Source organism: Pelobates fuscus, chromosome 4 (genome assembly GCF_036172605.1).
Source record: "Pelobates fuscus isolate aPelFus1 chromosome 4, aPelFus1.pri, whole genome shotgun sequence".
In the NCBI taxonomy this organism is placed as follows: Eukaryota; Metazoa; Chordata; class Amphibia; order Anura; family Pelobatidae; genus Pelobates; species Pelobates fuscus.
This window is the reverse complement of record NC_086320.1, coordinates 49,225,384-49,242,295: the sequence shown is the minus strand read 5'-3', so window position 1 is coordinate 49,242,295 and position 16,912 is coordinate 49,225,384. Positions and strand designations below refer to the sequence as shown.

The following is a 16,912-nucleotide window of genomic DNA, read 5'->3' as shown; positions in this document are numbered from 1 at the left end:
CCTTTTTAGCTGTCAGCTTGAAAGGGTGCCCCCACATATAGCGCCACCCGGATTCAATTAGCGCGGTGGTGAGGGGTTTTAGTTCTCGGCGTTTCCTCAGTGTCGTAGGCGCCAGATCTTGATAGAAATGAAGCTGTTGCCCTTGATATAGAGGCGGGCGGTTTCTGGCTGCGTTCATTAGCTTTTCTTTAATTGGGAAGTGAAGGAGTTTCACGATGATATCCCTGGGGATATTGGGGTTGAATGTCGGCGGCCTCAGCGCTCGGTGTGCTCTTTCTATGTATATGTCGTGTTCTGGGGTGTCAGGCAGGAGGGAGTGGAATACTGCTGTAATGGTTGGCAGTATGGCGTCCGGTAAGACGGTTTCCGGTAGGCCCCGTATGCGTATGTTTTGCCTGCGGGATCTATTATTTAAGTCCTCTAGGCCATCCTCCAGAAAACGTACCCTGTCCGACAGATTCTCCAGTTCTCTGCCGTGGGTGGTTGTTTGTATTTGGGTTTCTTTTATGAGGCGTTCAGTGGTGCCTGTGCGAGAGGTCAGCGCCTCTATGTCTTCTTTGAGGCCTGATATTTGTTTTTCGAGTGCTGCCGTTGTGTAGGCCTTGATGTCGGCCGATGTTTCTCTGAGCATTCTTCGGAGATCATCTTTAGTAAGAGGTGATGTGTCTGTAGATTCCCTGTCACTCTCTTCAGAGTCCGAGCCTGTGTCTGCCTGGCTCTGGGCCCAAGATGGCTGCTTGTCTTCTTTGGCGCGGAACATCGTGGCCACTGACGGTGTGGATTCTTTTCTTTTTTTCGTTCCCCCCATCTGAATGTGTGGTGATGGGGTTGCTGTAGGTCTGCGTTAAGTTTTGGGGGTGAGATGCACCTTTGTGGAGGCTGATGGATGCGGATTGTATGCCCGGGGTAAGAGAGCTAGGAGAGCACACGTCTTACTCCATGGAAGGTTAGGCTCCGCCCCCCACCTGTGCATTTCTTAATAGATACCAAGGACTGAATTTTGTGAGAGCTACTTCATCATAAGTAGTGTACTTAGAGAATAAGCGATATACACATATGTACAGCGCTACGGAGTCTGATGGCGCTATATAAATAATAAAATAATAATAATAATTTAGTATTTTTTTTATATATATTCCAAGACTATTGTCTAACTGAGACCTTTGCAGCTGCAAAACAATAAGTAGCCTTTGTTCTTCAACGACCTGTGTCAGGACTGTCCTTGTTTCATCTCTGACCCGATAATTCGTCCTCAATTTGGAATAATTCTCCAGCTTTAATCACAACTGGCGATTTCTAGCTCAGTTTTACCATTTGGATTTTATTTGCAAAAATGTTGGGTTTAGCGTCTCACCCGCTGTCCCCCGATAGTGTCTGGTGGCTAGTTGTTATGAGAGTGTGTGTTGGCTGGGTTAATGTGTGAGGATGTAGTGTGTCTGCCTGCTGCCCCCCCTCCTTTATTTTTAGCCTTTTTAGTGCATTTCCAAGATCCCTGGTGGTCCAGCCTGTGTGGGGGGAGGGGGAGTAGTCCTATTCCTTGGGGGTCTATCAGGGATCCTGGTGGTCCAGGTGGTCATATTCCTTGGGGGTTTACAGACCTCTCACTCCCAGCACTCGGTCCTTCCTATAGCAGCACTGCTGCTTGCCATCTCTAGTGAAATCAATGCACTAACACATTGCATATTGCCCATACTACTCCTAGTGAGCAAAAGGAGCTTTGCCCTCATCCAACATGGCGCCGGGTGGTTCACTCTCCGTGATGTCATTTCCTTTCCCAGATGAATCTTTCCTTCATAGGCTGCTTACCAGGCTCCGCTCCCTTCTCACTCTATTCGGCATTGCCACCAATTACGTCATTTAGCTGCGCCGTGCTGAGCCGGTGGGAGCAGAGTGTGAGGCTCGGGGTTCATGGTGTTTATTGGGATTATTCCTGGTTCCAGATCAGGAGGTTAGTATTGTCCTCAGTGACCCCCTTGGAGCATCATGTGACCTGATAATATTGCCATTCAGTTATTACTGAGCAGCATGGAGGATACTGTATCATTAATACAATGCTGCCATTAATCAGACTAGTAAATTAACAAGGGAGAGAGGGGGAGAAGGAGAGGGGACAGCATGGAGAGAGAGAGAGAGAGGACAGCATGGAGAGAGAGAGAGAGAGAGAGAGAGGGGGCAGCATGGAGAGAGAGAGGGGACAGCATGGAGAGAGAGAGGGGGCAGCATGGAGAGAGAGAGGGGGCAGCATGGAGAGAGAGAGGGGGCAGCATGGAGAGAGAGGGGGGGCAGCATGGAGAGAGAAGGAGAGGGGGCAGCATGGAGAGAGAAGGAGAGGGGGCAGCATGGAGAGCGGGAGAGGGGCAGCATGGAGAGCGAGAGAGGGGACAGCATGGAGAGCGAGAGAGGGGACAGCATGGAGAGCGAGAGAGGGGGCAGCATGGAGAGCGAGAGAGGGGGCAGCATGGAGAGCGAGAGAGGGGGCAGCATGGAGAGCGAGAGAGGGGGCAGCATGGAGAGAGAGAGGGGGCAGCATGGAGAGAGAGAGGGGGCAGCATGGAGAGAGAGAGGGGGCAGCATGGAGAGAGAGAGGGGGCAGCATGGAGAGAGAGAGGGGGCAGCATGGAGAGAGAGAGGGGGCAGCATGGAGAGAGAGAGGGGGCAGCATGGAGAGCGAGAGAGGGGGCAGCATGGAGAGCGAGAGAGGGGGCAGCATGGAGAGGGAGAGAGGGGGCAGCATGGAGAGCGAGAGAGGGGGCAGCATGGAGAGGGAGAGAGGGGGCAGCATGGAGAGGGAGAGAGGGGGCAGCATGGAGAGGGAGAGAGGGGCAGCATGGAGAGGGAGAGAGGGGGCAGCATGGAGAGGGAGAGAGGGGGCAGCATGGAGAGGGAGAGAGGGGGCAGCATGGAGAGGGAGAGAGGGGGCAGCATGGAGAGGGAGAGAGGGGGCAGCATGGAGAGGGAGAGAGGGGGCAGCATGGAGAGCGAGAGAGGGGGCAGCATGGAGAGCGAGAGGGGGCAGCATGGAGAGCGAGAGGGGGCAGCATGGAGAGCGAGAGGGGGCAGCATGGAGAGCGAGAGGGGGCAGCATGGAGAGGGAGAGGGGGCAGCATGGAGAGGGAGAGAGGGGGCAGCATGGAGAGGGAGAGAGGGGGCAGCATGGGAGAGGGAGAGAGGGGGCAGCATGGAGAGGGAGAGAGGGGGCAGCATGGAGAGGGAGAGAGGGGGCAGCATGGAGAGGGAGAGAGGGGGCAGCATGGAGAGGGAGAGAGGGGGCAGCATGGAGAGGGAGAGGGGGCAGCATGGAGAGGGAGAGAGGGGGCAGCATGGAGAGGGAGAGAGGGGGCAGCATGGAGAGGGAGAGAGGGGGCAGCATGGAGAGGGAGAGAGGGGCAGCATGGAGAGGGAGAGAGGGGGCAGCATGGAGAGGGAGAGAGGGGGCAGCATGGAGAGGGAGAGAGGGGGCAGCATGGAGAGGAGAGAGGGGGCAGCATGGAGAGGGAGAGAGGGGGCAGCATGGAGAGGGAGAGAGGGAGGCAGCATGGAGAGGGAGAGAGGGGGCAGCATGGAGAGGGAGAGAGGGGGCAGCATGGAGAGGGAGAGAGGGGGCAGCATGGAGAGGGAGAGAGGGGGCAGCATGGAGAGGGAGAGAGGGGGCAGCATGGAGAGGGAGAGAGGGGACAGCATGGAGAGGGAGAGGGGGGGCAGCATGGAGAGGGAGAGAGGGGGCAGCATGGAGAGGGAGAGAGGGGGACAGCATGGAGAGAGAGGGGGGACAGCATGGAGAGAGAGGGGGGACAGCATGGAGAGGGAGGAGAGGGGGAGGACAGCATGGAGAGGGACAGCAGGAGGAGAGGGGAGACAGCATGGAGAGAGAGGGGGACAGCATGGAGAGAGAGGGGGACAGCATGGAGAGAGAGGGGGACAGCATGGAGAGAGAGGGGGACAGAATGGAGAGAGAGGGGGGACAGCATGGAGAGAGAGGGGGGACAGCATGGAGAGAGAGGGGGGACAGCATGGAGAGAGAGGGGGGACAGCATGGAGAGAGAGGGGGGACAGCATGGAGAGAGAGGGGGGACAGCATGGAGAGAGAGGGGGGACAGCATGGAGAGAGAGGGGGGACAGCATGGAGAGAGAGGGGGGACAGCATGGAGAGAGAGGGGGACAGCATGGAGAGAGAGGGGGGACAGCATGGAGAGAGAGGGGGGACAGCATGGAGAGAGAGGGAGAGGGACAGCATGGAGAGAGAGGGGGGACAGCATGGAGAGAGGGAGAGGGAGGGGGCAGCATGGGGAGAGAGAGGGGGGGGACAGCATGGGGAGAGAGCGAGGGGGGGACAGCATGGGGAGAGAGAGAGGGGGGGGACAGCATGGGGAGAGAGAGGGGGGGGACAGCATGGGGAGAGAGAGGGGGGGGACAGCATGGGGAGAGAGAGGGGGGGGACAGCATGGAGAGAGAGGGGGACAGCATGGAGAGAGAGGGGGACAGCATGGAGAGAGGGGGGGACAGCATGGAGAGAGAGGGGGGGACAGCATGGAGAGAGAGGGGGGGACAGCATGGAGAGAGAGGGGGGGACAGCATGGAGAGAGGGGGGGGACAGCATGGAGAGAGAGGGGGGGACAGCATGGAGAGAGGGGGGGGGACAGCATGGAGAGAGAGGGGGGGACAGCATGGAGAGAGAGGGGGGACAGCATGGAGAGAGAGAGAGAGGGACAGCATGGAGAGAGAGAGGGGGACAGCATGGAGAGAGAGGGGGAGAGGGGGCAACATGGGGAGAGAGAGGGGGGACAGCATGGAGAGAGAGGGACAGCATGGAGAGAGAGGGACAGCATGGAGAGAGAGGGACAGCATGGAGAGAGAGGGACAGCATGGAGAGAGAGGGACAGCATGGAGAGAGAGGGACAGCATGGAGAGAGAGGGACAGCATGGAGAGAGAGGGACAGCATGGAGAGAGAGGGACAGCATGGAGAGAGAGAAAGACAGCATGGAGAGAGAGAAAGACAGCATGGAGAGAGAGAAAGACAGCATGGAGAGAGAGAAAGACAGCATGGAGAGAGAGAAAGACAGCATGGAGAGAGAGAGAGGGGGACAGCATGGAGAGAGAGAGAGGGGGACAGCATGGAGAGAGAGAGAGGGGGCAGCATGGAGAGAGAGAGGGAGGGGGACAGCATAGAGAGAGAGAAGTAAAGGGGGGCAGGGACAGCATGGAGAAGGAGGGGGGTCAACATGTGGAGAGAGGGGGCAGCATGGACGACACTGGATCATTAATGCAATGCTAGCACTAATTAGATAATTACAGTAACATGGTGTTGGCATGTTTCCTGTGTTCACTATACCTGGAGGGAACCACACTTTTATGGGGACATACTAAAAGGAATGACAGATTGGAATGCCCATAGACTTTAACAAGGCAGTGGAATGCCCATAGAGAATAATGGACATACAAGGAATGCCCATAGAGAATAATGGAAACAAAAGATTTCAATTAGAAATAAAACTATTAGACATATGAAATGAATCTTTTGCCACAATAATCTCCAGATTCAGTGTCAATTTTTGAAATTGAGATTAAGTGGGATTATCATTGTTTTCTATAGAATGACAATGGTGAATGACTAAAGAGAATGCCCATAGACTATAATGGGAGGCAACACATAAACTCATTTGCAGGTAAATATGTGTAATGTAGCAAATTCATCTTTACCACAGGTGTTCCCCAAGTACAGCAGTAGATTGTCAAATTAAAAGTAACTGGGATTATAGCTCTTTTCTATGGAATGACAGGTAAATGATACAATGGAATGCCCATAGACTATAATGGGAAGCAATATGTGACTTGGAATCTGAACCGTGAAACATATCAAGTAAATCTTTTGCAGGCATACTCTGCGAGTTCAGTGTCAATTTTTAAAATTGAGATTAAGTGGGATTATCATTGTTTTCTATAGAATGACAATGGTGAATGACTAAAGAGAATGCCCATAGACTATAATGGGAGGCAACACATAAACTCATTTGCAGGTAAATATGTGTAATGTAGCAAATTCATCTTTACCACAGGTGTTCCCCAAGTACAGCAGTAGATTGTCAAATTAAAAATAACTGGGATTATAGCTCTTTTCTATGGAATGACAGGTAAATGATACAATGGAATGCCCATAGACTATAATGGGAAGCAATATGTGACTTGGAATCTGAACCGTGAAACATATCAAGTAAATCTTTTGCAGGCATACTCTGCGAGTTCAGTGTCAATTTTTAAAATTGAGATTAAGTGGGATTATCATTGTTTTCTATGGAATGACAATGGTGAATGACTAAAGAGAATGCCCATAGACTATAATGGGAGGCAACACATAAACTCATTTGCAGGTAAATATGTGTAATGTAGCAAATTCATCTTTACCACAGGTGTTCCCCAAGTACAGCAGTAGATTGTCAAATTAAAAGTAACTGGGATTATAGCTCTTTTCTATGGAATGACAGGTAAATGATACAATGGAATGACCATAGACTATAATGGGAAGCAATATGTGACTTGAAATCTGAACCGTGAAACATATCAAGTAAATATTTTGCAGGCATACTCTGCGAGTTCAGTGGCAATTTTTAAAATTGAGATTAAGTGGGATTATCATTGTTTTCTATGGAATGACAATGGTGAATGACTAAAGAGAATGCCCATAGACTATAATGGGAGGCAACACATAAACTCATTTGCAGGTAAATCTGTGTAATGTAGCAAATTCATCTTTACCACAGGTGTTCCCCAAGTACAGCAGTAGATTGTAAAATTAAAAATAACTGGGATTATAGCTCTTTTCTATGGAATGACAGGTAAATGATACAATGGAATGCCCATAGACTATAATGGGAAGCAATATGTGACTTGGAATCTGAACCGTGAAACATATCAAGTAAATCTTTTGCAGGCATACTCTGCGAGTTCAGTGTTAATTTTTAAAATTGAGATTAAGTGGGATTATCATTGTTTTCTATGGAATGACAATGGTGAATGACTAAAGAGAATGCCCATAGACTATAATGGGAGGCAACACATAAACTCATTTGCAGGTAAATATGTGTAATGTAGCAAATTCATCTTTACCACAGGTGTTCCCCAAGAACAGCAGTAGATTGTAAAATTAAAAGTAACTGGGATTATAGCTCTTTTCTATGGAATGACAGGTAAATGATACAATGGAATGACCATAGACTATAATGGGAAGCAATATGTGACTTGGAATCTGAATCGTGAAACATATCAAGTAAATCTTTTGCAGGCATACACTGCGAGTTCAGTGTCAATTTTTAAAATTGAGATTAAGTGGGATTATCATTGTTTTCTATAGAATGACAATGGTGAATGACTAAAGAGAATGCCCATAGACTATAATGGGAGGCAAAAAATAAACTAATTTGCAGGTAAATATGTGTAATGTAGCAAATTCATCTTTACCACAGGTGTTCCCCAAGTACATCAGTAGATTGTAAAATTAAAAATAACTGGGATTATAGCTCTTTTCTATGGAATGACAGGTAAATGATACAATGGAATGCCCATAGACTATAATGGGAAGCAATATGTGACTTGGAATCTGAACCGTGAAACATATCAAGTAAATCTTTTGCAGGCATACTCTGCGAGTTCAGTGTCAATTTTTAAAATTGAGATTAAGTGGGATTATCATTGTTTTCTATGGAATGACAATGGTGAATGACTAAAGAGAATGCCCATAGACTATAATGGGAGGCAACACATAAACTCATTTGCAGGTAAATATGTGTAATGTAGCAAATTCATCTTTACCACAGGTGTTCCCCAAGTACAGCAGTAGATTGTCAAATTAAAAGTAACTGGGATTATAGCTTTTTTCTATGGAATGATAGGTAAATGATGCAATGGAATGCCCATAGAGTATAATGGGAAGCAATATGTGACTTGGAATCTGAATCGTGAAACATATCAAGTAAATCTTTTGCAGGCATACACTGCGAGTTCAGTGTCAATTTTTAAAATTGAGATTAAGTGGGATTATCATTGTTTTCTATGGAATGACAATGGTGAATGACTAAAGAGAATGCCCATAGACTATAATGGGAGGCAACACATAAACTCATTTGCAGGTAAATATGTATAATGTAGCAAATTCATCTTTACCACAGGTGTTCCCCAAGTACAGCAGTAGATTGTAAAATTAAAAATAACTGGGATTATAGCTCTTTTCTATGGAATGACAGGTAAATGATACAATGGAATGCCCATAGACTATAATGGGAAGCAATATGTGACTTGGAATCTGAACCGTGAAACATATCAAGTAAATATTTTGCAGGCATACTCTGCGAGTTCAGTGTTAATTTTTAAAATTGAGATTAAGTGGGATTATCATTGTTTTCTATGGAATTACAATGGTGAATGACTAAAGAGAATGCCCATAGACTATAATGGGAGGCAACACATAAACTAATTTGCAGGTAAATATGTGTAATGTAGCAAATTCATCTTTACCACAGGTGTTCCCCAAGAACAGCAGTAGATTGTAAAATTAAAAGTAACTGGGATTATAGCTCTTTTCTATGGAATGACAGGTAAATGATACAATGGAATGACCATAGACTATAATGGGAAGCAATATGTGACTTGGAATCTGAATCGTGAAACATATCAAGTAAATCTTTTGCAGGCATACACTGCGAGTTCAGTGTCAATTTTTAAAATTGAGATTAAGTGGGATTATCATTGTTTTCTATAGAATGACAATGGTGAATGACTAAAGAGAATGCCCATAGACTATAATGGGAGGCAACAAATAAACTAATTTGCAGGTAAATATGTGTAATGTAGCAAATTCATCTTTACCACAGGTGTTCCCCAAGTACATCAGTAGATTGTAAAATTAAAAATAACTGGGATTATAGCTCTTTTCTATGGAATGACAGGTAAATGATACAATGGAATGCCCATAGACTATAATGGGAAGCAATATGTGACTTGGAATCTGAACCGTGAAACATATCAAGTAAATCTTTTGCAGGCATACTCTGCGAGTTCAGTGTCAATTTTTAAAATTGAGATTAAGTGGGATTATCATTGTTTTCTATGGAATGACAATGGTGAATGACTAAAGAGAATGCCCATAGACTATAATGGGAGGCAACACATAAACTCATTTGCAGGTAAATATGTGTAATGTAGCAAATTCATCTTTACCACAGGTGTTCCCCAAGTACAGCAGTAGATTGTCAAATTAAAAGTAACTGGGATTATAGCTCTTTTCTATGGAATGACAGGTAAATGATACAATGGAATGACCATAGACTATAATGGGAAGCAATATGTGACTTGGAATCTGAACCGTGAAACATATCAAGTAAATATTTTGCAGGCATACTCTGCGAGTTCAGTGGCAATTTTTAAAATTGAGATTAAGTGGGATTATCATTGTTTTCTATGGAATGACAATGGTGAATGACTAAAGAGAATGCCCATAGACTATAATGGGAGGCAACACATAAACTCATTTGCAGGTAAATCTGTGTAATGTAGAAAATTAATCTTTAGCACAGGTGTTCCCCATGTACAGCAGTAGATTGTCAAATTAAAAGTAACTGGGATTATAGCTCTTTTCTATGGAATGACAGGTAAATGATAAAATGGAATGCCCATAGACTATAATGGGAAGCAATATGTGACTTGGAATCTGAACCGTGAAACATATCAAGTAAATCTTTTGCAGGCATACTCTGCGAGTTCAGTGTCAATTTTTAAAATTGAGATTAAGTGGGATTATCATTGTTTTCTATAGAATGACAATGGTGAATGACTAAAGAGAATGCCCATAGACTATAATGGGAGGCAACACATAAACTCATTTGCAGGTAAATATGTGTAATGTAGCAAATTCATCTTTACCACAGGTGTTCCCCAAGTACAGCAGTAGATTGTAAAATTAAAAATAACTGGGATTATAGCTCTTTTCTATGGAATGACAGGTAAATGATACAATGGAATGCCCATAGACTATAATGGGAAGCAATATGTGACTTGGAATCTGAACCGTGAAACATATCAAGTAAATCTTTTGCAGGCATACTCTGCGAGTTCAGTGTTAATTTTTAAAATTGAGATTAAGTGGGATTATCATTGTTTTCTATGGAATGACAATGGTGAATGACTAAAGAGAATGCCCATAGACTATAATGGGAGGCAACACATAAACTCATTTGCAGGTAAATATGTGTAATGTAGCAAATTCATCTTTACCACAGGTGTTCCCCAAGAACAGCAGTAGATTGTAAAATTAAAAGTAACTGGGATTATAGCTCTTTTCTATGGAATGACAGGTAAATGATACAATGGAATGACCATAGACTATAATGGGAAGCAATATGTGACTTGGAATCTGAATCGTGAAACATATCAAGTAAATCTTTTGCAGGCATACACTGCGAGTTCAGTGTCAATTTTTAAAATTGAGATTAAGTGGGACTATCATTGTTTTCTATAGAATGACAATGGTGAATGACTAAAGAGAATGCCCATAGACTATAATGGGAGGCAACAAATAAACTAATTTGCAGGTAAATATGTGTAATGTAGCAAATTCATCTTTACCACAGGTGTTCCCCAAGTACATCAGTAGATTGTAAAATTAAAAATAACTGGGATTATTGCTCTTTTCTATGGAATGACAGGTAAATGATACAATGGAATGCCCATAGACTATAATGGGAAGCAATATGTGACTTGGAATCTGAACCGTGAAACATATCAAGTAAATCTTTTGCAGGCATACTCTGCGAGTTCAGTGTCAATTTTTAAAATTGAGATTAAGTGGGATTATCATTGTTTTCTATGGAATGACAATGGTGAATGACTAAAGAGAATGCCCATAGACTATAATGGGAGGCAACACATAAACTCATTTGCAGGTAAATCTGTGTAATGTAGAAAATTAATCTTTAGCACAGGTGTTCCCCATGTACAGCAGTAGATTGTAAAATTAAAAGTAACTGGGATTATACCTCTTTTCTATGGAATGACAGGTAAATGATAAAATGGAATGCCCATAGACTATAATGGGAAGCAATATGTGACTTGGAATCTGAATCGTGAAACATATCAAGTAAATCTTTTGCAGGCATACACTGCGAGTTCAGTGTCAATTTTTAAAATTGAGATTAAGTGGGATTATCATTGTTTTCTATAGAATGACAATGGTGAATGACTAAAGAGAATGCCCATAGACTATAATGGGAGGCAACACATAAACTCATTTGCAGGTAAATATGTGTAATGTAGCAAATTCATCTTTACCACAGGTGTTCCCCAAGTACATCAGTAGATTGTAAAATAAAAAGTAACTGGGATTATAGCTTTTTTCTATGGAATGACAGGTAAATGATACAATGGAATGCCCATAGAGTATAATGAGAAGCAATATGTGACTTGGACTCTGAACCATGAAGGTTCAGTGTAAATTCTTGAAATTGCCCAAGCCACACGTGTAGCGACGGAACTGCCGCCGGTGCAGTTGTACCGGGGCCCGCACGCTAATGGGGCCCATTGGGTGGCCCATGCACTTAGTGCCACCCGATGGGCCCTATATCTTCAGGGGCACTGTCAGCACTGTGACCGTGTAATAGCGCGACAGGGCCCCTTGAAGAAAAAATAAATGCAGCCGCAACGCAAGTGGTGCTCGGAGGAAGTGACGGCCGGTCACTTCCTCCCAGCTCACTCTGCGCAGGAGGAGAGGCAGCATGGAGGCCTTGAAGAGGGAGAGCCACGCTGACTCCCATCAGCCCCAGTCACCCTCCTGCAAAGAAACGGTAAGAAACAGGAGGGTGGCTGACAAATGAGCTGTCTGTGTCAGTGTGTATGTCTGTCAGTATGTATGTACGTCTGTCAGTATGTGTATATATGTAGGTCTGTCAGTATGTATATATGTATGTATGAGTATCAATGTATGTCTGTATGAATATGTTTGTGTGTATGTATGGATGTCAGTGTCTGTATGCATGCATGTCAGTATGCATATATGTATGTATACCAGTACCAATGTATGTCATTATGAATGTATGTCTGTGTGTGTGTGTATGGATATCAGTGTCTGTATGCATGTATGTCTGTATGCATGCATGTATGTCAGTATGCATGTATCTATGTCTGTCAGTATGTATGCATGCCACTGTCAATGTATGCCAGTATAAATGTATGTATGTCAGTGTCTGTATGTCCTTATGCGTGTGTGTGTCTGTATGTGTCACGATTCGGAGAACCTAACACGCTAACACACACACAGAAAGGGTGCCGTACCGGACCTTAGAGTGGCCGGGCTAAGCACACACAGAATAGTCAGGAGAAGGGCCAATTAAGGGGAACCAGAAGACAGGATAACGAGAAACAAGCCGAGGTCAAAGGGTAGGAGAAAGTCACAAAGTCAGTTTAACAAGCCAGAGAGTACGTAACCAGAAACACATGTTCAGTATCAATACTAGTAAGCAAAGACCACAACAGGGCAGGGAGGAACAGGAAAGGTAAGTATTTCAACCCTGTGGTTAATTCTGATTGGATAACTTCCAATCAGAATTAACAATCACACGTGGGAGATATCTATGTCTCCCACTGTGATTGTCGTACTGTGTCTTTAACGCCGGGTCAGGTGGCTGACCGCGGTGTGTACAAGAGTGGGCGGTCCCCCAGCATTCAGCGTCATGCATGCTGCCGCTGGGGGACGGAAAGGAGGACGCGGGCGGCATCCGAGGCTGGGAGGATGCCGCCCAGCGAGCGTATGCCGGGAAAGGACCCGCGGACGGCTGGAGGGTGAGTGCCGCGAGCGGACTGCAGCCTCCCCTCGCAGCCGCCCGCGGGATCCTGACAGTATGTATGTTATTATGTGTCTGTCTGTCAATATGTATGCCTGTGTGTCTGTATATGTGTGTCAGTATGTATGCCTATATGCGTGTATGTCTATTTCAGTATGCGTGTCTGTTAGTATGTATCTTTGTGTGTATCTGTGTCCTTTTGTATCAGTGCGTGTGTTTGTGTCTGTGTGTGTGTGTATTCCTGTGGGCGGGCTTGGATGCGGGCTCCCAGGGGCCCAGACACGCAGCTAAGTTAGGGGCCTTAAAATTTCTGACGGCGGCCCTGTATACAACCTAGAAATTTTGACTTGGGGTGCCCTGGGAAAATACTGAAATATTAAGGGCACCTTTAACCTAAAATGTTTGGGAACAACTGGATTAGCCAATGGAAACAAAACATAGCTCACATAGCTAAACAGCAATGTACCAAACCACTTATTATTGGTATTTATATAGCTCCAACTTATTTCACAGCGCTTTACAATATTAGAAAAGAAGGAAATTTAATTAAATTAGACAATTATAAAGTCTTACATGAACAATAGGTTGATGAGGATCCTGCTCAGACAAGCTTACAATATAGAGACACTTAAAACAGATGAAGTGATCTGGTTGTCTACACTGTGTGCAGAATTATTAGGCAAATTAGTATTTTGACCACATCATCCTCTTTATGCATATCGTCTTACTCCAAGCTGTATAGGCTCGAAAGCCTACTACCAATTAAGCATATTAGGTGATGTGCATCTCTGTAATGAGAAGGGGTGTGGTCTAATGACATCAACACCCTATATCAGGTGTGCATAATTATTAGGCAACTTCCTTTCCTTTGGCAAAATGGGTCAAAAGAAGGACTTGACAGGCTCAGAAAAGTCAAAAATAGTGAGATATCTTGCAGAGGGATGCAGCACTCTTAAAATTGCAAAGCTTCTGAAGCGTGATCATCGAACAATCAAGCGTTTCATTCAAAATAGTCAACAGGGTCGCAAGAAGCGTGTGGAGAAACCAAGGCGCAAAATAACTGCCCATGAACTGAGAAAAGTCAAGCGTGCAGCTGCCAAGATGCCACTTGCCACCAGTTTGGCCATATTTCAGAGCTGCAACATCACTGGAGTGCCCAAAAGCACAAGGTGTGCAATACTCAGAGACATGGCCAAGGTAAGAAAGGCTGAAAGACACCACCACTGAACAAGACACACAAGCTGAAACGTCAAGACTGGGCCAAGAAATATCTCAAGACTGATTTTTCTAAGGTTTTATGGACTGATGAAATGATAGTGAGTCTTGATGGGCCAGATGGATGGATTGGTAAAGGGCAGAGAGCTCCAGTCCGACTCAGACGCCAGCAAGGTGGAGGTGGAATACTGGTTTGGGCTGGTATCATCAAAGATGAGCTTGTGGGGCCTTTTCGGGTTGAGGATGGAGTCAAGCTCAACTCCCAGTTTCTGGAAGACACCTTCTTCAAGCAGTGGTACAGGAAGAAGTCTGCATCCTTCAAGAAAAACATGATTTTCATGCAGGACAATGCTCCATCACACGCGTCCAAGTACTCCACAGCGTGGCTGGCAAGAAAGGGTATAAAAGAAGAAAATCTAATGACATGGCCTCCTTGTTCACCTGATCTGAACCCCATTGAGAACCTGTGGTCCATCATCAAATGTGAGATTTACAAAGAGGGAAAACAGTACACCTCTCTGAACAGTGTCTGGGAGGCTGTGGTTGCTGCTGCACGCAATGTTGATGGTGAACAGATCAAAACACTGACAGAATCCATGTATGGCAGGCTTTTGAGTGTCCTTGCAAAGAAAGGTGGCTATATTGGTCACTGATTTGTTTTTGTCATGTTTTTGAATGTCAGAAATGTATATTTGTGAATGTTGAGATGTTATATTGGTTTCACTGGTAAAAATAAATAATTGAAATGGGTATATATTTGGTTTTTGTTAAGTTGCCTAATAATTATGCACAGTAATAGTCACCTGCACACACAGATATCCCCCTAAAATAGCTATAACTAAAAACAAACTAAAAACTACTTCCAAAAATATTCAGCTTTGATATTAATGAGTTTTTTGGGTTCATTGAGAACATGGTTGTTGTTCAATAATAAAATTAATCCTCAAAAATACAACTTACCTAATAATTCTGCACTCCCTGTATAGCAGGCCCGGACTGGCCATCGGGCACACCAGGCAAATGCCCGGTGGGCCGCGATGGCCGTGGGGCCGAGGCCGGCAGGGGAAATCTCCCCTGCCAGCCCCTGCAGGGCCAGCGCTATCCAAGCGCCAACCCTGCTGTGCGTCTCCATGGACCGGTGGGGAGATCAAAGATCTCCCACACCGGCCCAGAGACATTGAGATGCGGCCGCGGGCTGGGGAGGGAAGGAGGGAGGCAGGAGAGAGTACCGGCGGAGCTCTAGCCAGCAGCTCCGCCGGGTCCTATCGCGAGGTTAGAGTTCACTCTCACCACTGGACCACCAGGGAAGGAAGCATGGCTCCCCACCCCAGGAAGAAAGGATCCCCACACACAGCACCCTCGCTCACACACACAGCACACTCCCACACACACACACACATATATATATATATATATATATATATATATATATATATATAAAATAACCCTCAGTGAGTTAACAAAGAAAATTAGAAACCTAGAATGTGACTCGCAGAGTATGCCTGCAAAAGATTTACTTGATATGTTTCACGGTTCAGATTCCAAGTCACATATTGCTTCCCATTATAGTCTATGGGCATTCCATTGTATCATTTACCTGTCATTCCATAGAAAAGAGCTATAATCCCAGTTATTTTTAATTTTACAATCTACTGCTGTACTTGGGGAACACCTGTGGTAAAGATGAATTTGCTACATTACACATATTTACCTGCAAATGAGTTTATGTGTTGCCTCCCATTATAGTCTATGGGCATTCTCTTTAGTCATTCACCATTGTCATTCCATAGAAAACAATGATAATCCCACTTAATCTCAATTTTAAAAATTAACACTGAACTCGCAGAGTATGCCTGCAAAAGATTTACTTGATATGTTTCACGGTTCAGATTCCAAGTCACATATTGCTTCCCATTATAGTCTATGGGCATTCCATTGTATCATTTACCTGTCATTCCATAGAAAAGAGCTATAATCCCAGTTATTTTTAATTTGACAATCTACTGCTGTACTTGGGGAACACCTGTGGTAAAGATGAATTTGCTACATTACACATATTTACCTGCAAATTAGTTCATGTGTTGCCTCCCATTATAGTCTATGGGCATTCTCTTTAGTCATTCACCATTGTCATTCTATAGAAAACAATGATAATCCCACTTAATCTCAATTTTCAAAAATTGACACTGAACTTGCAGAGTATGCCTGCAAAAGATTTACTTGATATGTTTCACGGTTCAGATTCCAAGTCTCATATTGCTTCCCATTATAGTCTATGGGCATTCCATTGTATCATTTACCTGTCATTCCATAGAAAAGAACTATAATCCCAGTTACTTTTCATTTTACAATCTACTGATGTACTTGGGGAACACCTGTGGTAAAGATGAATTTGCTACATAACACAGATTTACCTGCAAATTAGTTTATATGTTGCCTCCCATTATACTCTATGGGCATTCTCTTTTAGTCATTCACCATTGTCATTCTATAGAAAATAATGATAATCCCACTTAATCTCAATTTTAAAAATTGACACTGAACTTGCAGAGTATGCCTGCAAAAGATTTACTTGATATGTTTCATGGTTCAAATTCCAAGTCACATATTGCTTCCCATTATAGTCTATGGGCATTCCATTTTATCATTTACCTGTCATTCCATAGAAAAGAGCTATAATCCCAGTTACTTTTAATTTGACAATCTACTGCTGTATTTGGGGAACACCTGTGGTAAAGATGAATTTGCTACATTACCCAGATTTACCTGCAAATGAGTTTATGTGTTGCCTCTCATTATAGTCTATGGGCATTCTCTTTAGTCATTCACCATTGTCATTCCATAGAAAACAATGATAATCCCACTTAATCTCAAT

The 16,912-nt window shown here is 44.6% G+C and overlaps 1 protein-coding gene across 2 annotated transcripts in view; it reads left to right on the top strand.

The window, feature by feature from the left end:
• The first annotated feature begins 1,857 nt into the window (after positions 1–1,857).
• LOC134608378 (gastrula zinc finger protein XlCGF17.1-like) overlaps positions 1,858–16,912 on the top strand; it is a 125,884-nt gene continuing 110,829 nt past the window's right edge. For both annotated transcript variants that reach the window (XM_063451145.1, XM_063451141.1), the window contains exon 1: positions 1,858–1,948. The gene's annotated coding sequence lies outside the window, so the exon portion shown is untranslated. The remainder of the gene's footprint in view (positions 1,949–16,912) is intronic.